At 41.5% G+C, this 19,401-nt stretch overlaps 1 protein-coding gene and 1 pseudogene across 2 annotated transcripts in view; one reads left to right on the top strand and one right to left on the bottom strand.

Moving 5' to 3' along the window:
* Nucleotides 1–19,401, top strand: part of LOC131912994 (EGF-like and EMI domain-containing protein 1) — a 615,403-nt gene that overhangs the window by 500,566 nt on the left and 95,436 nt on the right. The window lies entirely within an intron of this gene.
* LOC131912995 (ribosomal RNA-processing protein 8-like) lies at nucleotides 11,483–12,814 on the bottom strand (annotated as a pseudogene).

The following is a 19,401-nucleotide window of genomic DNA, read 5'->3' as shown; positions in this document are numbered from 1 at the left end:
CATAGAGGGTACAGGTTTTATGTAGGCAGCAGCTCAGCATCTCCATATGCAATGAGCCGTGTAGGTGTTGTCTTCAGCAGTGGATCCTTGCTATCAGTTTGTGGAGAGCAACCTATAGTCTTGGCAACAGCCTGGATTGTGTGGGGGTTCCCATTGGACAACTTTGGACAACAACTCAATGAGATGTAACCCAATCCCGGTACTGGAAGCTTCATTTGGTGACAAGAGATGCCTGGTTGTGGCTCTGTTTCCCTCATTATTTGGTGATTTCCTTTAGATTGCCTTTATATATGTATATATTCTAGGAAGCTTCTACTGTATTAGATTTCCATCTATCCCTCAAATGGCCCTTTGGTTTAGCTCTTCCTGAATAGTCCCTTTCTCATCCCCTCTTCCCACTCCCCTCTTGAACCTCTAGCTCCACCCCCATACCATCCCATATTGCTTCTATCTCCCTTTCCTAACAAGATTCGTCTTTGCCCCTCAAGTCCCTCACTCCATACCTAACCTCTGTGTTTCTGTGGATTGTAATATAGTTGTCATTGGCTTCACAGTTAATATCCACATATAAGCAAATAATGCCATATTTGTTTTTCTGGGTCTGGGATACCTCACTCAGGATGATTTTTTTTTCTTGTAATATCCATTTCAAGATTTTTTTTTTTTTTTGGTTTTTCAAGACAGGGTTTCTCTGTGTAGCTTTGGAGCCTATCTTGGAACTCACTCTGTAGCCCAGGCTGGCCTTGAACTCACAGAGATCCAACTGCCTCTGCCTCCTGAGTGCTGGGATTAAAGGCACGTTCGACCACTGCCCAGCTAAGATTTCATTTTTTTAAACAGCTGAGTAATGTTCTTTTGTGGAAAGTATCACATTTTTTGTTCATTTATCTGTTAAGGAATATCTAGGTTGTTTCCAATTTCTGACTATTATGAATAGAGCAGCAATGAACATTGTTGGGCAAGAATCTTTGGTAGGATGAAGCATCTTTGGGTATATGCCCAAGAGTGATATAGATGGATCTTGAGATATATCAATTTGCATCTTCCTGAGTAACTGCCACACTGATTTCCACAGTGGCTGTTTAAGTTTGCACTCCCACCAGCAATGGAGGAGTGTTCTCCTTACTCCATATTCTCACCAGCGTAAGCTATTACTTGTTTTATTGATCGTAGCCTTTCTGACAGGTGTAAGATGAAATCTCGAAGTAGTTTTGCCCTTTTTAAAACCTCACTCCTCTCTCAATTATACCCAGATTCTTTCTCTTCACATAAAAGCAGAATTCCTTCCTACTTGGAGATTCTGCCAAGGTTGTTAAGAAATTACCCCGTACCAAATCAGGGAGTGTTTTCTACTTGTGTTGCATGTCGGAAGTATTGGACTCTCACCTTGTCCACATGCTCCTCCCGTGTTTCACAGCTTTCCTTTGGTTCTTCTCTGTGATAACTCAAAAACATCTTTGCTGCGTTCTCTGATCTCTGACCTCTCCCAAACTCCTGATAATCTTTAGAATGCCGCCTTGGACTCGTTTCTCACCCTCCTGTGTGATATTTTTCACTTATTAAACTTTACCTTCTACAATTAGCTAGAAGGCTGTGGTGCCCATGCAGCACCTTTAGTTCAGGTGGCTCCTTGTTCACTTTGGGCTACATATGGAGCTAATGCCTGAGCCCCATCCAGTGGAAGTCATTCTGCGTTGCAAAGCCCAGTGGTTCCAAAGCTGACTTTACTCCTTCTTGGCAACCACATTGTCTCAGGCCACCCACTTCCAGAGTAGTCCTAAAATCAAATCTTCACCATGGACCCATGTTCTCACTCATGGCAGTGACCATCCCTTCCCCAGTCCTAGCCAAAGGTCACCCATGCTACGAATGCTTTCCATAATGTCTGTATAAGCTCTGATAAAGGTTATTACAGTTGACTCATTCTCTTTAATAGAGTTTTTTTTTCCTGCAATATATTCTGATTGTGGTTTTTCTCTCCCTCAGCTCCTCCCAGATCCTTTCCACTTCCCCACCCACCCAAATCCACACCCTTTCTCATTAGAATTCAAATAGATATCTAAAAACAATAAAATAAAATAAAAACAAACCAGAACAGGACAAAAAAACAAACAGAAAAAGAGTGAACAGAAAAGCACAGGAAACACATGGAGATGCTCAGACACCCACATTCACACCCACATTCACATCCACATGTACACCCACATTCGCACACACGTACACACAGAAAACACACACACACACACACACACACACACACACACGCACAAAAACCACCATCAGAATCTATAATATATAAGCAAAAGATCTGCACATATGCCCAGACAAAGCATTGTGACCAAAACCAAAATAAAACAAAACACTCCAAAAGAACCACTGAGTTCATTTTGTGTTGGCCGTTTACTGCTGGGCATGGGACTGCCCTTATGTGTGGTTTGTACCCAGTGAACCTCCACTGAACAAATCAATTATTCCTCTGTGAGAGGCTTTCAACTGTATACAGCTTTTAGGTTAGGGATGGGGGCTTGTGTAGACTTCCCATCTCAGCAATGGAATCCCGTCTGGCTTACAGTCACAGAGACTGTTGCAGTTGTACAAGTGACTCTTAACTTCTGTTACCCATGTGCATGCCCTTTGTAATCTAGTATCTTAACTACTGTCATAGTCATAGTTTTTTGGTATTTTGTTTTGTTTTTAGTTTGTTTGTTTGTTTTTTAAGTCAGGGTTTCTCTTTTGGTGCCTTTCCTGGAACTCATTCTGTAGCCCAGGCTGGTCTTGAACTCACAGAGATCCTCCTACCTCTGCCTCCTGCATGCTGGGATTAAAGGCGTGTGCCACCACCACTCAGCCATTTTCTTGGTTTTTTAATGCTCTGTGTGTGTGTGTGTGTGTGTGTGTGTGTGTGTGTGTGTGTTTACAAGTTTTTGCTCACAGAAACAGAAAGTTCTCTTCCCCCTAGAACAGGATTAGAGACACAAATGTTACAATTGGAAATTTACATGGTGCTGGGAATTGAAATCAGAAACTCAAGCTTACAAACCAATGTATTTACTCACAAGGATATCTTTTCAACTCTCATAGTAATACTTTGAAAATATAATTTTTGAAATTGTTTAAAGAAAACATTTTTTCTTTGTAGCACTCAGAACTGACCTCTACAGCCTGCCATGGCTTAGTGGTTCAGGTTTTGACTTCTGAGGACAGCTCCCTCACCTGACCTCTATACCCCACGCTCCACCATTACAAGGCAATTTGCACGTCCCTCAGTGCTCAGCAGCTTCCACTTTCACACACACCCCTACCACATTGCTTGCACCTCATTTCCGTTCTCTTCCCATCGTTTCTCCATCTCATCTTACCTAATTTGCCTTTTTATACTCAATTCAGAATCACTCTCTCTGAGAAGGCTTCCTAAACATCCTCCCATATTTCTCAAAAAAAAAAAAAAATTAAAAAATGGACCAACTGCCTTAGGAGTTTTAAACAGTTGCTTGGACAAAACAGCTGTTCCAGTAGATGAAATACATAACTCAGCTATAACCCCAAATAAGAGAAACATGTCATGTGGGGCTACATTTGTGTTACATCCTGATGAGGGGACCAGCCATGGAGATATGAAGGATGCAGCTTAGTATTCAAATGGAGGGTGGATGGCTTTGTGCTATCATATTCCTGCACATTGGTTAATGGACTGTGAGCTTGGTGTTGTGTCTGAGGTCCCCTGGTGTTTGAGATACACATATAAAATCTTACAAGTCGGGAATGTTGGTGTACGGAAAGAAAGTATCTGGCCATAATTTTGTAAAGATGAACTGAGGAATAGTCATGATTTCAGATACATAAGTTTTGTGAAATACCATTTACATGACCCCACACAGCCAAGGTAAAACTAATATAGGGGAGCTGGAGAGATGGCTCAGTGTTTCAGAGCACTTGCTGTACTTGTAGTTGTCCAGAGTTCAGTTTCCAGCACCCATGTCAGGTGGTTCACAACCATCTGTAACTCCATCTGTGGGGATATGATGCCCTCTTCTGGCATCCCTAGGCACTGCCATAAACATGTATAGCACACAGAGAGAGAGAGATCTAGTAGATGCAAATGAAATGTAAAAATCTTTTAAAGCTCTAACACAGAACCTCACACAGTATGAGATAAAGGTTTCATCTTGCCTGTGTTAGTTTTAATCTCTGCAATCATGACTGAGGCAAATTGTTTTATCTAGTGTTATGTATGAAATCAGTGTTCAGCACATAAAAAATCCTGCAAAAGGCTTTGCTTTGTTTGGAGATGGACATTTTTTCTGTCTTGTGATCTTCTCTTAATTAGATTTAAAGAGTTAATGGTGCTTGGCTTTGGCTCCAAGGAAACAGAGAGAAGCACTGAAGTTTTAATTAAAGTGATTCCACTTAACCTATATTCTTAATTTAGAATCTTAATTCAGTTATTTTTTCTGGAATGGCTATTTTTGTATTTTTCTCTCCTTGTTTAAACCTTATTGTTAATAAATATAATAAGATCTTTTATTTACTCTCTATAATGTCTCAAGTCCTCTATGCAAGTTGATACAAATATACATGTGATTAAAATCAATTTAATTCAAGTCTATCCTTACCACCCGGTCTCCTTTCAAAAGTCAAGTGACATCATGGACAACATTTGAAACCCCAAATATACCAAAAGTGTACATCTACCAGCCAACTGGATGATTTGCATATGGGTCCTCTGAAGTACTGGATGATTGTCATTGCCAGTGAGACACCATGACAGGAGGGCAAAGATTTTTCTGCATATTTTAAGAGTAGGAGGAACAGCTTGAATTCAAAGAGCCTAGCTGAGTGACCACACCACAAAGAACAGGATATGTGTGATTATTAATGAGAGTCGAGGGCAAAGGATGGGTTGAGTTCATTCATGTCTCCAACCAGAACCAGCAAAATCAGGAGTATGTCATGAAACCAAGTATAAGGTCAGAGTTGGAAGGGCAAGGCAACAGTGTTCCCAAAACAGTGAAGGGCAAAGTTAGGGTTAAAATTTGAGCCATGGATAAAGATAAAGACAAGAAACACCATGAACTCAGACACCGAATACCCTATCCGGGAACTTAAGTAACCGTAAAGCAAGACGGACTGCTGATCCAGCCTTCAGGACCATTTGTCTCCTCCTTTTACAGTCTTGCTGGTGAGGAATATTTGTGTATGGGCAATTTCCTGGGAAAAGTAGCTTTCTTCAGGACTCAGCCCTCTGGGCTGAGAGGTCTTGGGGAGTTGAGCAAACGTAGTCCCATAACCCAGAGTCCAGACGTTTAAACAAATACAGAGATTAAACACTCTAGAATCTTGATAAGTGTGCTTGGCATGCAATTTTGGTCATGTCCGTCAGCATTAATGATTACTATAGTTAAAAAATGTTATCTCTAGCCCTCACAGTAATCTCAAAAGGCAGATATTATCATCTTTCTTTGTAGCCCACCGGACCTGGTATGTACTGGAGGTTAATGTCAGAACTTCAGAATACAACTTGGGCTTGCAGCCTCACAAACTACCTGTCATGAAAAGCATCTTAGGGGAGCAGAGTGAACAATGATTTACACTTCTTGAGATGCACACCGGGCATAGATCATAAGTGAATATATCGGCCATGTAATTGGTATAAAATTCTCTCTTCTTGATTTTTCAGCATGATGATCTAGATTCTTACTTCACATTCAGCTTCGAAGTTTAAAGAGATCCTCTGTTTCTATTAAAGAATAAAACTTGACACATGACGTAGATACCCCATGGATTCTGTTTAGGTGTAGTATGTTAACCTTCTAGTTGGCCAATTATCCAAGTCAATTCTGCTTATGTGGGACACACAGATGTCTATGGGGTTAGGCAAAGTTGTTAAATCTAGTTGTAGTTAAACAAACAAAAAGACATGCCTACTACAAATGATGTGCTTGAGTCTTATTGTTAAGGCTTTTTAAGGAAGGAAAAGACAGTAACTAAATGTAAAGGTTTTATATTGGTGCATGTGGTAAAATGGGTTAAGCATATGCAGAATTAAAGAGCCTGGTAAAAAAAAAAGTATTGTATGAAGGCCCAGTTTGCAAATAATGGAGCTGGAGAGATGACTGTTCTTGCTACACAAATGTGAGGACTTCAGTATGGATCCTCAGCATCTACATTAAAAGTTAGGCATGGTACTACAGACTTGTAATCTTAGTGCTGGGAAGTCAGAAACAAGAGGGTCCCAAGAGCGCCTGAACAGCCAGTATAAGTGAATTGGTGAAGGTCCAGGTGTAGATGTAACCAACCGTCTTATTAGATAAGAAACACAGAGCCGATTCAGAGAAGAAAGCCAAGAGGTCAGAACTAAGAGCCTTACCCTTCCTGCTTCAGCCAAGAGAGTTCTCCAAAAAGAAGGGGCCTACTGCCTGTGTGTATGTCTTTAAATAGTCTTTCTGTTCTGCCTTCTCATTGGTTGTAAACCCAAACACGTGACTGCCTCGTCACTGCCTGTATGTATAGCCCTCCAGGTCCTCTATGGTATTGAGATTAAAGGCGTGTGTCTCCAATGTTGGCTGTATCCTTGAACACACAGAGATCTACCTAGCTCTGTCTACCAAGTGCCAGGATTAAAGGCGTGCGCCAACACCGCCACGCTCTTGCTATGGCTCTAATAGCTCTGACCCCCGGGCAACTTTATTTATTAACATACAATTAAAATCACATTTCAGTACAAGTAAAATACCACCATATCCAGGTTTGCTGAGAGATCTGTCTCAATGAAGTAGACAGTAATTGAAAAAAACACCTATGTTAATCTCTCTGTACACAAACAGTACATGGGCACCTTCACACACATGTTCATCCACATAAGAATATGTGTAGCCGCAAGGTGGACACACTCACACACATACGTACATGCACACATACTGTGCATGCACACACATACATACAAAGACTGGACTAGTGAGAGACTATGGCACTTGGGACTGTAACATTCACCATGACATTGAGCAGCTACAATCTTTTTCCCTATGGGAACTCGGCAGTGTATATTTTATTTTTAAAAATATCAGTTTCATATAGACTATACAATTTTTAAATATTTTTTGAGATTATCATATAATTAATTATTTTCCCATTCCTTTTCCTCCATTCAAATCCTCCTATGTGCCCTCTTTACTCTCTTTCAAATTCATGGCCTCTTCTTTAATTGTTACATATTTGTGTGTGTGTGTGTGTGTGTGTGTGTGTGTGTGTGTGTGTGTGTGTACCTGTATTCCTAAATACACAAATATAACCTGGTCAGTCTGTATAATGTTACTTGTATATAAGCTTTCAGGGCTGACCATTTAGCATTAGAAAACCAACTAGTGTTCTTTTCCCCTTCCACATTAGCAGCCATACTAGTGAAACTTCTTGCAAGTAGCTTCTGATATTCCTAGGAAACACAATCTTACTACAAACTCCTCATCCTCTGCTTCTTATAATCCTTCTGCCCCCTCTTCCACAATGGAGGGGTCAAGCTGTAGATTATCAGTTGGAACTGGAATCCACAATTTTGTATTTTGATTAGTTATGTTCTTATGTGATGGCTCTGTTGCAAAAAGAAGTTTCCTTGATGAGAGGTGAGGGTTGTACTTATCTGTGGGTATAAGGACAAATATTTAGAATGTACTTGGGGGAAGTAATAGAGGAAGAATAGCAGGGTACAAGTGATCTGAAGAGGGAAATGAGAAAAAAGGGGTTGTCTCAGTCACTGTTCTATTGTTGTAAAGGGACATCATGACCAAGGCAATTCTTATTTAGAAACAAAACATTCTGTTGGGGCTTGCTTACAGTTCCAGAAACTTAGTCCATTGTCATCATGGCAGGGAGCATGATGGCACACAGTCAGACAGGCATGGTGCTGGAGCAGTAGCTGAGAACTGCATCCTGTTCTATAGGCAGCACATGGAGCAAGAGTGGGCCTGGCCTGGGCTTCTGAAGCCTCAGAGCCCACCCAGTGATACACTTCCTCCAACAAGGCCACACCTCCTAATCCTTCTAATCCTTTCAAAGAGTTCCACTCCATGGTGTCTAAGCATTCAAATGTATGAGCCTGTGAGTATCATCCTTATTTAAACCACCATAGAAGGGTGTTTAAATCACGGCGGGAGAGGAAGCCAAGTACAGAAGAAAGAGGGAGGAAAGTGAAATCACAATAAGGATGATATCTGAAAGGTCATAGGGAATCATACTATTAGCTATCTACCTAAAGGAAAAGAAAAAAACCCATAATACACAGAAGTCTATGTATAAATAAACATACATATTTTAAATGAAATTTTCCCATCTAGGCTGACAGTGTTTCCCTCAAGAGCCAAAGACCACCTAAAAAGACCCAACACCAGGCATGAAACCCTCTTTTGAGTCATTGGCCAGGGCTATTGCTATTGTCCTCAGCTGCCACAGAAGTGTAAGGGAAGTCCCTACAGCTGAAGACACAATGCATTTTAGATACAGGTTCCAGAGACTCCTGAACTAGAACTGACCTGGAATCCTCCTCCCTGAGGAATCACTTCCGTGATACCAGAAGGCACCATGCAAGCTTTCAGAGGAGGGAAGCAGCCAACAACCCACCCAGCTGTGAAGCCTGTGAAGCACGATGACTAGTGTAGCACACTAACCCCAAGGGGGAAGCAGTGGTGCACATAGGTTGGCAGTGATCAACAGCTCTCTGATTGGAGTAAGACCCACTCTAGTAGTTTGAATGTAATTGGTCCCCATAAGCTCATAGGGAATGGCACTATTAGGAAGTGTGGCCTTGTTAGAGTAGGTATGGTCTTGTTGGAGGAAGTGTATCACTGTGGAGGTGGGCTTTGAGGTCTCATATATGCTAAGTCACTCCCAGTAGTTCAGTTCATTTCCTGTTGCCTGTGCAAGATGTACTACTCTCGGCTACCTCTCCAAAACTATGTCGCTTGCATACCACCATGCCCCACCATGATGATAACAGACTGAACCTGTGAACTGTAAGCCACCTAATTAAGTGTTCTCCTTTATAAGAGTTGCCATAACCCTAACTGTTGGTTAAGTGATGGTGCGGGCCGTGGCCATGCTATGCCGAGGGATGTTGTGGTGGTGGAAGAATCACGAGGCATGGTTACCTTTCTAGAGCTTTATTGGGAGAGAAAGGGAGGGGGAGAGAGAGAGAGAGAGAGAGAGAGAGAGAGAGAGAGAGAGAGAGAGAGAGAGAGAGAGACTCTGTGCGGAGGAGGGAGAATATGGAAGGAAAGGTGATATGGAAAGAGAGCACAGAGAGGGCACTCCCACTTTTTAGGCTGGGATGCCGTCGCAGGCTGGTGACGTAATTAAGGACATAATCCTTACACTAACTAAGATAGAAGTTGATACCAGGGACTGGGTATTGCTATGATAGGCCTGACCACATTTTCATTTGGAGGAATGTGGACTTTGGTACTTTGGGTTAGGAAAGCAGTGGAATGCTTTCAGCACAGCTTAATGGGCCATACTAGTAGGAACATAGAAGATTTGGACTGTGGTGTCCTACCTCAAAAGGTTTCAGAGAAGAAGAATATTAGTATGTTGCCTAAAGACAGTTCTTGTGATAGTTTGGTAAAGAATGTGACTTCTTTTTGCCTGTGTCTGAAGAGTCTGCCTGAGACTAAAGTGAAGAGTTTTGGAATAATTCCATTGGCAGTGGAAGTCTCAAAACAGCCTAGTATAGACTTTGTCATGTGGTTATTAGTGATAACTCTAATGAAGACTTACAATGAAAAGGAGCAAGCTGAGCAGGGTAAATTGTAAACTATAAAATTAGATGAGAAAAGGAGTACCAGGAAGTGAAATGGAGCTAAGTCCTATGTTCAAGGAGATAAACAGATTAAGAAACAGAATAAAGGGAGTGGTGACCTCAGGGCAAGATCCTACCTAGCTAAATTTCCAACTTGCGAAAAGGAATTAAATAAAAGTTTAGAGCCTGTGTGCTGGTGCTCACCTTTAATCCCAGCACCCCAGAGGCAGAGACTGGAAGATCTCTGAGTTTGAGGCTAGCCTGCTCTACAGGTCCAGTTTCAGGACAGCAAAGCTTAGGTAGTGAAGGAAACCACCCAAACAGAAAGTTGATGAAAATGTAATTGAATGAGGGGGACATGTTCCAGCCCTAGTTAGCAGCAGAACTTGACAGCTTTGGCCACATGGTTCTGGATTTAAGGATAAAATCAAGGGGTTGTGGAATATTCTTCCATGAATAAGAAAGCCACTGAGGTCAGGCATGTGTCAGGGGTGTCCCTGAATGGAGGCCTAGGAAGGCCATGTGTGAAGCTGTGAAGTTGAAGCCTGGATTGCCATGGAGGTCCCAAGATGTTGGAGTCACCAGAGTCATGGGATGCCTGTCAAGGAAGACTTGCAACCAGCCCAGGAGAAAGAAGTGTGTTGCAGTCAACAAAGCTGAATGGAGTTGAAGATCTGAAGAGCATTTTGACATCAGAATGGAGATGTAGAGTTTGGAGTTTGCCCAGCTGCATTTCAGTCTTGCTTTGGTCCAGTATTTCCTCACTGTACTCCATTCCCTATGTTTTGGAAAGGTCATGTATGTCCTGTGCCATTATACATTGGAAGTATAAGATCTGTTTTTTGAGTTTGATTTTATAGGGGATTAGAGTTAAGAGATCACATGACTCTCAGAAGAGACTTTGAACTTCTTTTCTTTCTTTCTTTCTTAATAGCCAGAGCTGGTTTGCTCAGAACCGCTAATGTTCCCAGCCCTTGCCGCGGCTTTCCTCAGGTAACCCACATAACGTGCTGGGACACAAGAGTTGTATATGTTTCAAATGAGAAATGGAATGTTCAGAAATTAAGTGATTAAGCTGGGTATAGTGGCTCATGCCTGTAATCTCAATAATCAGAAGGCTGAGGCAAGAGAATTACCATTTGAGGTCAGCCTGGACTAGTGTGAGATGCTGTCTCAAAACAACAACAGAAAGAAATGAAATGATTCTCAGCTCCAAGAGAGAAAGAAGTAACTCCCAGCCCCAGTAGGCAGTGGCATTAGGTCCTGCCGTGAGGCAAAAGCTGTCTGTAGTCTTGAAGCTGAAGGAACAGAAACTATAAATGATCAGAGGCTAGACAATACAGTCAGAAGACGGCACAGTGGAGTGCCCAGGAGCCTTCTGAAAGATGAAGAGAAACCAAACCCAGAGATCTGTCACTTCCAAGCCAACTAGTTTACATCATACTTGAGTGACCCACAATTCCCAGATACACCAACGCCCTCACAATAAACTCCTCATTCTTGAGCCTGCCCAAATTACTTCATGCTCTTTGTAGCCAAGAAGGCTCCATTAGAGCAGAGCTGAGCCGGAGGCTTTATCAGTGTTCTTGGTACAGAAGGAGGATGGCACAAGGTCCTGGCTCATAGCTTGGGTAGGTACAGTCTTCAGAGTTCTGAGTTTGGAGTCTGAGCCTTCCCCTTTTAACAGGTGTCCATTGGTCACCTGCACTTGTAAAGACAGGGCTGAAATTTCAGGCCTGAGAGTTGGGCTTAGCGTCCTACTCAAGGAGGCCCAGTTTTTTTCAAAGTCATACAAGAAGAAATGGCTGTTGGTCAGGTCCTTGTAGATGACCTTAAAACCAAGTTTAGTTACAGCCCCCCAAATGCCTGAATGTCCTCAAAGCGGCTGCTGACTTCAGCTACTTTGAGCAGATCCCCTGGCCTCAGCACTCACTTTGCCTCCTCAAGGAAGTCCCTGGTGTCAGTTCCCATTGGTGAAGGCAAAACACAGCCACATCCACAGATTCATCCTCCAGAGGCACTTGGGCCATGCTACATACAGTGATCCTGGGGTCCAGAGAGGTCAAATCAAAACAGTGTACAGGGTTCCGAACACTTGAAGCTAGGCGGCAATCTCTGCAGCCAAACTCAGCTACCACCAAGGATGCAGGATTGTAGCGGAGATCTTTGGCAATACGGTCCACTGGGTGCAGTGGCCACTTTTTCACTTGTTTCTGAAAGCCACAGTGATAGAGGAGAAAAGCCTCGGGGTCTTCCTGGAAGAGGCATTGGGCAGCACTGCTGGGCCCTGAGTACAACTGTTCATTAAGGTATCGAAATCGGCCCCATCCAACCGTTGTGTCATCCATGTTCGCAGGGATCCAGTTCTAGTCTGTTGACTGTCTGACTTTGGGGCAGGAGGCACCTCAATCTCCTCTGTGGAGGCCTTGGGAGGAACCTGGTCTGGTGTCTGAAGTGTCTTGTGTTTGTGTCTCCCCTTATTCTTCTGCCTTGGGGTATGCGAGGCGTTAGAAGATGTGGACTCAGGGCTTGGCTTGGGTGGGTCAATTGTAGCAGTACTTGTCCTTGAACTGTGAACCGTTTGGTCCACACTGTCCAGGTGCTGTGTTGAGAGTGAACGAGAATATTTCTGGCATTTCCTCTTTCCTTTTCCTTCTTCAGCAGAGATCCCACCAAGAGTTTGTCTGCAGCATTTCCTTTCTATTTCCTTGCCCTCAGAGTCACTGATAGATGGTGTCTGTTTTTAACATTTCCTTTTTCTTTTCTCCTCTACTTCCTTCAAGGCATTGGTAACTGAGGGCCTTGGGAGGTATTGTTCTTCCTTCCTTCCTCCTCCTCAGAATCACTGTCAGGTGGGATGGGAGATTTCTGGGAAAGAAATGATGCTTCCAGGGCCCACAGTGTGGTTGGGAGATGGTGGCGCTTGCGGCCCTTGACTGGCAGGGCAGTCCCTGGCCCAGGCTGTATTGTCGCTGGATGGAGGCCGATGGCTGCTGGGTTGACCTCGACCCATTCGGGCTCCCTGAACATGCCAATGGACAGCAGGGTCGCCAGGGCCCATGCCATGGCCCACGTGCAGAGCCTGTCAGGGAATGCCAGTGCTGGACCCAGAGAACTTTGGACTTCCAATCATTGTTGAGACTGTGATAGACTATGGGGACTTTTGAAGTTGGATTAATGCATTTTGCATTATGGTATTATATGGGGGCCAGGGAGTGGAATGTGGTAGTTGGAATGTAATTGGTCTCCATACGCTCATAGGAAGTGGCACTGCTAGAAAGTGTTGTTGTAGAATATTATTTTAAGATGTGTTGTTTTGTTTATGCTCTGGAACATTTCTTTAATGATGCAAAGATGTGTTTGATTAAATAAAATTCACTTGTGGTCAGGAGGCTGAGTCAGCAACTAGCTGACAGAAAGTGATAGGGAGGAGCCAGGTGGAGAAGGGTTTGTAAGGAGGGGTGAGGAGAAGCATGAGGGCTTTTTGGAAGATGCAAGCAAGGAGAGGAGGTGAACAACTTACTCTTCAGATTGTCTCAAGTGCAGAATTCCACGTTAACCTTTAATCTCGAGTTCTTTACAGGGACAGAGATTTAGTTACTTCCCTTCCTAGCTTTGAAAGAGTCAGTGCCTAAGGGAATTTTGTTCCTTCAGTCTGTGGCTCCTGCAGCACCACCACTGCTGTTATCAAGTTCCAGTTGCTGATTAGGACAGCTGTGGCTTAAAAGGCAGCAATGATTTTTTAAAAAAGGACAACAAGGTGTGGCTTTGTTGGAGTAGATATGGCCTTGTTGGAGGAAGTGTGTCACTATGGAGGTTGGCTTTGAGATCTCAGTTTACTTTCTGTTACCTGCACAAGATGTAGGACTCTCAGCTCCTTCTCTAGTACCATGTCTGCCTGCCCACTGCCATGTGCCACCATGATGAAAATGGACTGAACCTCTGAACTGTAAACCACCCACTTAAATGGTTTCCTTTATAAGAGTTGCTGTGATCGTGGTGTCTTTTCATAGCAATAGAAACCCTAAGACACTCACCCATCAGGAGGTAAATCTTGCCTAAAACTGGAAACCTAGCCAACCAGCCAGGGCTAGCTGAAGTCAGAAGTCTTAGAGGAGAAGCTACAGGGGCTAGTTTACAGCATAGGCTATAAAATATTACAGTTGACGTTTTCATAAAATGGTAGGGTTCAATTTAGCTGAGTCAACATAATCTTTTGGATAAACACTTTAAGTACATGAGGTTACATCAAGTCATAAACCTTTGCTCTTTCATTTAGTAATAATTTCATGATTTGTAAAAGAACACAAGGGCATTTCAGAATTTACTCTTGGTTGGTATTGTGAAATTTGAAGCTTTCATATAACATGGTTCCAGCTTTACCAGAAATTCTTATCAAGTTGGTCTCTATAGAATGAAATTCATATATTATAATCCAGTAGCACAGTTGTGACTTGCTGGGTTTGCTCTGCAGTATCCTAAGGCCCATATTAATTTCTTTCAGAAGTTAATACAATACATGATTCAAATTTTTAATAATTGAAGGGGAATGATTTGACTGACTTTCTGCCTCCAACATTTTCTATATTATATTTTGGGGTGGTAAGATTTTAACATTTTTCCTGGATTCAGTAAAAATAATGCAAATTAATTTTTATACTAAGCCTAATTAGTTGGCCCTTTTTTCTCTATGGAGAAGGCTCTGATTCCTAAAACTTGCATTTTAAAAGTAAAGTCAGGAAACAGTAATTTCAACCTGGTCTTATTTATAAAAGAAAATGATTTAATGATCCTCATTTCTCATTATAACTTCCATGAGACTCTGTAGTAAAAGACATTTTTTTTTCTTCATTTCCTGATTTGAAAATTTGGCTTGCTAAGCACTGCATCACACAGGTAGAGAACAATGGATTAAAATGCAGGATGAAAAATCTGTAGTTGGCTTCTTACCTGCACTCCAAATGTTGAGACAGACTGTCCTGCCTTCGTTACACCCTTGATTAAGCCCAAGGTACAAAGAGTTTAAACTTGTATGGAATCATTGAACTACAAAATTCAAGAAGAGCCGGCTTGCTGCACTGCATGACTGACATATTTGCTAACTCTTCTCCTTGTAGCAAGCATAAATTAGTACATGCAGACTCAAATTCTGCAGGATACACCCTGCAACAGAAGCAAAAATTATGAGATCAAGAATAATTGATATTCCACATGACCCATTAAAACAGGTCTCATTTAATGCACTATGGTTTAAAATCGTGTCTCTTTTGAGCAGGCTAACCTGAATGTAGGCACCTTTTTTCACTTTACAGCAAGACTGAAAAATTCCCTCAACCATCCCCATCCAGAGGACCTTGAACTGAGCACATGTTTAATGATGCCCGGACTAGCTATTGATTAAACACTGACAATGTTCAGAGGAATTGAGAATCAAAAAGCCTCCCCCATGGCCAGCTCTGCCATGCTCACTTCTTAATAGATGGCAAAGGAGGGTTCTAAATGAGATCTGCTGCCCTGAACATCCTCAGAACTCCACAGGAGTGGGATTAATTTCTGCTTTGCAGTCCTTTGCAACTACCATGTCGAACATGTCCATCATTCTGCAGGAATGAATACAGATGTCCCTCCTTTTTAATTTTTTATTTTTGTAGTCCTCATTTTTGAGTAAAAATAATTATATTAATTCATTCCACTCAATGATAGCATATCAAATGTATAATAATCAAAGCTTGCTGTTAACAAGTATATAAATCAAGGCAAAGACAGGTCTTGGGGAATTAATTTGATCTGAATACTCATTTTCTGAGTTGAGTCAAGCAAACAAACAACAATGAAATGGCTAAAAGAAAGAGAAGAATGGATGGAAATATAAAGGAGAAGGTTTCAAAGGCAGGATGGGATGTGCTGGCTGCGCTGCTCTGTTCAGTGGGTTACTGCCCAGAGGTGCAGATATTTTTAAGACACTCTTTGGTCTGAGTAGGAAACTGTGACCCAGAACTGAGAATTGAGGCTGTAAAAAAAATGTGATTTCCAATGGTGGAAAGAGCCAGCTGATTCAACTTCACCAAACATGGAGGGAATACCTAGAGGGCGTCAGGGATGTTGCCTGGATCTTCCCCTTTTAACGTTATTTAATCTCTGAAACAATGCTGTGAAATACTCATTAGAATCTCTTTAAAGATGTGAAACTGAAGCTTGGAGGAATTAAGTAAATCCCCTTATTATCAAACACTTGGTAAACAGGTGAGAACAAAAGCATGCGGCTAGAAGCTGTCAGAGCCTGCTTGAAAACCCAGATGTTTTGATTAACTGTCTAGTGAGCTGATGACCACAAAATGCCTTCCTTAGTTTAATAATACTTAATGACACGTTCCATGGGAAGTTTGGATTTTAAAGTAACTATTTGTTCTTTAAATATTTCTATTTATAACTTTTTTGTTAAAGGCTATATGCCTAGAGTAAAAAATTGAGGAGTTCCTAAGTGTAAATATTGTAAAAGCAAACACACCCTGGCCACTAGGAGGAAGCCATTGTTAATATCCAGGCTTTTATTCTAATCTTTCGTCTGCCAGTTATTTCTGTCTGAATGAGCCCTGGCCTACTTTGTAAGATACATTCACATGTATCTTGACACATATTGTTAAAACTATTTACTAAGAACATAAGGGACAAAGATTTCTGTACGTTTATATAAACATATATATTGTAAAATGTTTCTATTTTTCCAACACGAATGTTATTTTCTGTGGCTGTTATCTAGAACTATTGTTTTCTTGAGAAATTTTCAATGGGTGGTTATTTATAAAAAAGTTAAAACAATGGATTTATCTATTTAACTTTTTAATTCTTTATTCCTTTTGTCAAAATTTTAATGGAAATTCTTGATCCATTACCACTTCATAACATTTCCCATCGTACCATTACTGGATTACATTTTACTGTCCTTTTCAGCCTCTTAATGATTTAATATGAAAAACTGTACTCATCATTTTAAGTCTTTTCTCAAGCTCAGACTCTAAAAATTTTTCCTAACTTTTTAAAATTGCGGATTTCATCTTAAGATATTTTAATGTTTTTAATTAAAACAGAATTACATCACCTTGCCTCCTCTTTCCTCTTCCAGCCCCTCCCAGCTACCTTCCCTCAAACCACTCCCACTAGATCCCACTCTCAGGTTGAGAGCCTCTTTTTCTTTGATTATTATTGCTAATTGTGTGTGTGTGTGTGTGTGTGTGTGTGTGTGTGTGTGCATAAGAGTATGCATGTACAGATATATATATATATATATATATATATATATATATACACACACACACACACACACACACACACACACACACACACACACACATATATATATATATATACACAACCTCCTGGATTCATTTTTGTTCTTTGTGCATATACAATTTTAAGGCTTACCATTCTACGATGGACAACCATTAAGGGAGCTCACCTGGGGCGAGGCTAATTCCCCATCTCACAGCAGTTCTTTTTTTAAGGTGGAACTCTGTGAGAATTTCCCCTTTTCATGCTAACATGTCTGTGATTTTGCCATCGTTCCAGTCTCGTTTATGTACCTATTTCTGGGAGAGACTGTTTCATAGCAGACTTCCTGGTATTTAGGCTCTTACAATCTTTCTTTACACTCTTCCATGATATTCCATCCTGAGTCATAGATACAGGTGATATGATATGTCGTAGATACATGTGATGTAGATGTATCCCTTGGGGCTAGGCTCCCACTGTTGATCTCTGTATTGTACGCAACTGTGGTTTTTGGTGCTGCTCTCCATTTGCTATAGAGTGGTTTCTTTGATGAGAGATGGTGCCTATACTTATCAGTGAGTATAAGGATAAGATTTAAAACACAGTAAGAAATTATACCACTCTGGCAAGGTGGCCACAGTAGATTATTTTCTCAAGTCATGACCTCACTAGTCCCAGAAAGCTGGCTAGGTTTCCAGTACCTGCATGATTTACCTCCTGTTGAGTGGCCTTAAGTCCTTAAGTGCCACCAACATGTGAGTGCCACTTACTGTACCTTTCTACACATCTTGCCATGCTGGTAATCGTAATGGCTCATGGTGCTACAGCAGGTAGGACTGTTAATTGCTTCCCTTCCTGGGAAGTATACACAATATTTTCTAGAATCAGGGAAGCTAGACTGTAGGAAAGAGGCTTTCAGGTAAGATCCATCTGTAACCATCTGAGTCCTGTATCCTAAGATGCTTTAGCAATAGGGACCCACCCTCAATCGCCGAAAGACAGCCAATGATTGGCAATAACCAATCATTCAATATGTGGTTTCTCATGCCTACTACTAGAGTTTTGTTAGTCTGTGGTTCTAGCCAAGTGTGTGGAGGTGGGGTGGGGAGTGTATACATACACTTACTTGTATTGTGTATAATCTTAGGTAAATATAAAATAATGAGTCCCGAGGTTTTACCAAACATTCTTGGTGTTATTTAATATAATCTTTTCTAGGTCTATCCATTTACCTGCAAACTTCATTATTTCATTTTTCTTCACAACTGAATAGTACTCCATTGTGCATGTGTATCACAATTTCATTGTTCATTCATCAGTTAAAGGAAATTTAGTTTGTTTACATTTCCCGACTATTGCAGCGAGGGCAACTTTGAACATTGCTGAGCAAGTATATGTCAGCTAGGATGTCAAATACATTCCTTTCTAAAGAAAATTATAAATATTTTGCCATATTTCACCATTTAAAATTCTATAAATAAATAGATTCAAACCATTATTTTGAGAGTAAAAGCAACAAGAGTGTAAAGTGGGGATCAACAAGGCAACTCCATGTAGTTAAAAAGGAGGTTTATTTTGGGGTAACTTACAGCCAGTGTTGGTTACAGGATCCGGGAGAAGTGAGGTGTAGTCCAGCAGGGTTCTCTGGAGAACTCTGACTGGTCTGCATCCAGCACTCAGGATCATCAAGAACCAAGAGCTGACACATCTGGATCTCAGGTCTTAAGGGCTCCTGTCTCAGCCCCGCCCCAGGGGTGTGTCATGGCAGTTACTAGAAGCCTCACTAGGGGTAGTACTTCCAGGTCAAGGCTGGAACAGCTATCCACTACAAGAGTGTGTGTGTTTATCTAACTATACATGGAAATATAGGAATATGTATCAACATAGGAAAATTTAGAAAAATTAAAAATTAAAGTTGAGCCATATCAGTATTATTAGCCGTTAGCCACTGCCATTTTATTAGAGTGCATGGAACCTGGGGTGCTGGGGTCTTTGCAGATCCTGAGGCCAGGAGTAGGAGCTCTAGACACCAGAGTTCATTACCTTCACTTCTGCTCTCATCAGTCTGTCTGTCTGTCTTCTATTGTAAGAAGAAGTGCTAATGACAGAATAAAATACAATAGTTGACTTGAGACAAGAGGGATTGGTGTACCTAGAAGTCCAATCTGAAAGGTGACTATTGGGTCTAGTGTAGCATTTGTCCTGAGCTTTAAAGTTGGACCATGAAAGCAAAGTAATCATTCTACTAGATACTGCTAGGTGTCTGCTTGAACTGGGCATGGTTATCTAATTAACTGGATAGTTGACATTTAGTGGTTGCCTGAGGCTTCCGTTTGTTTGTGTTGTAA

This window comes from Peromyscus eremicus, chromosome 6 (genome assembly GCF_949786415.1).
Source record: "Peromyscus eremicus chromosome 6, PerEre_H2_v1, whole genome shotgun sequence".
NCBI lineage: Eukaryota > Metazoa > Chordata > Mammalia > Rodentia > Cricetidae > Peromyscus > Peromyscus eremicus.
Note: the sequence above shows the minus strand (reverse complement) of the source record. Positions and strands in the feature narration are given on the sequence as shown.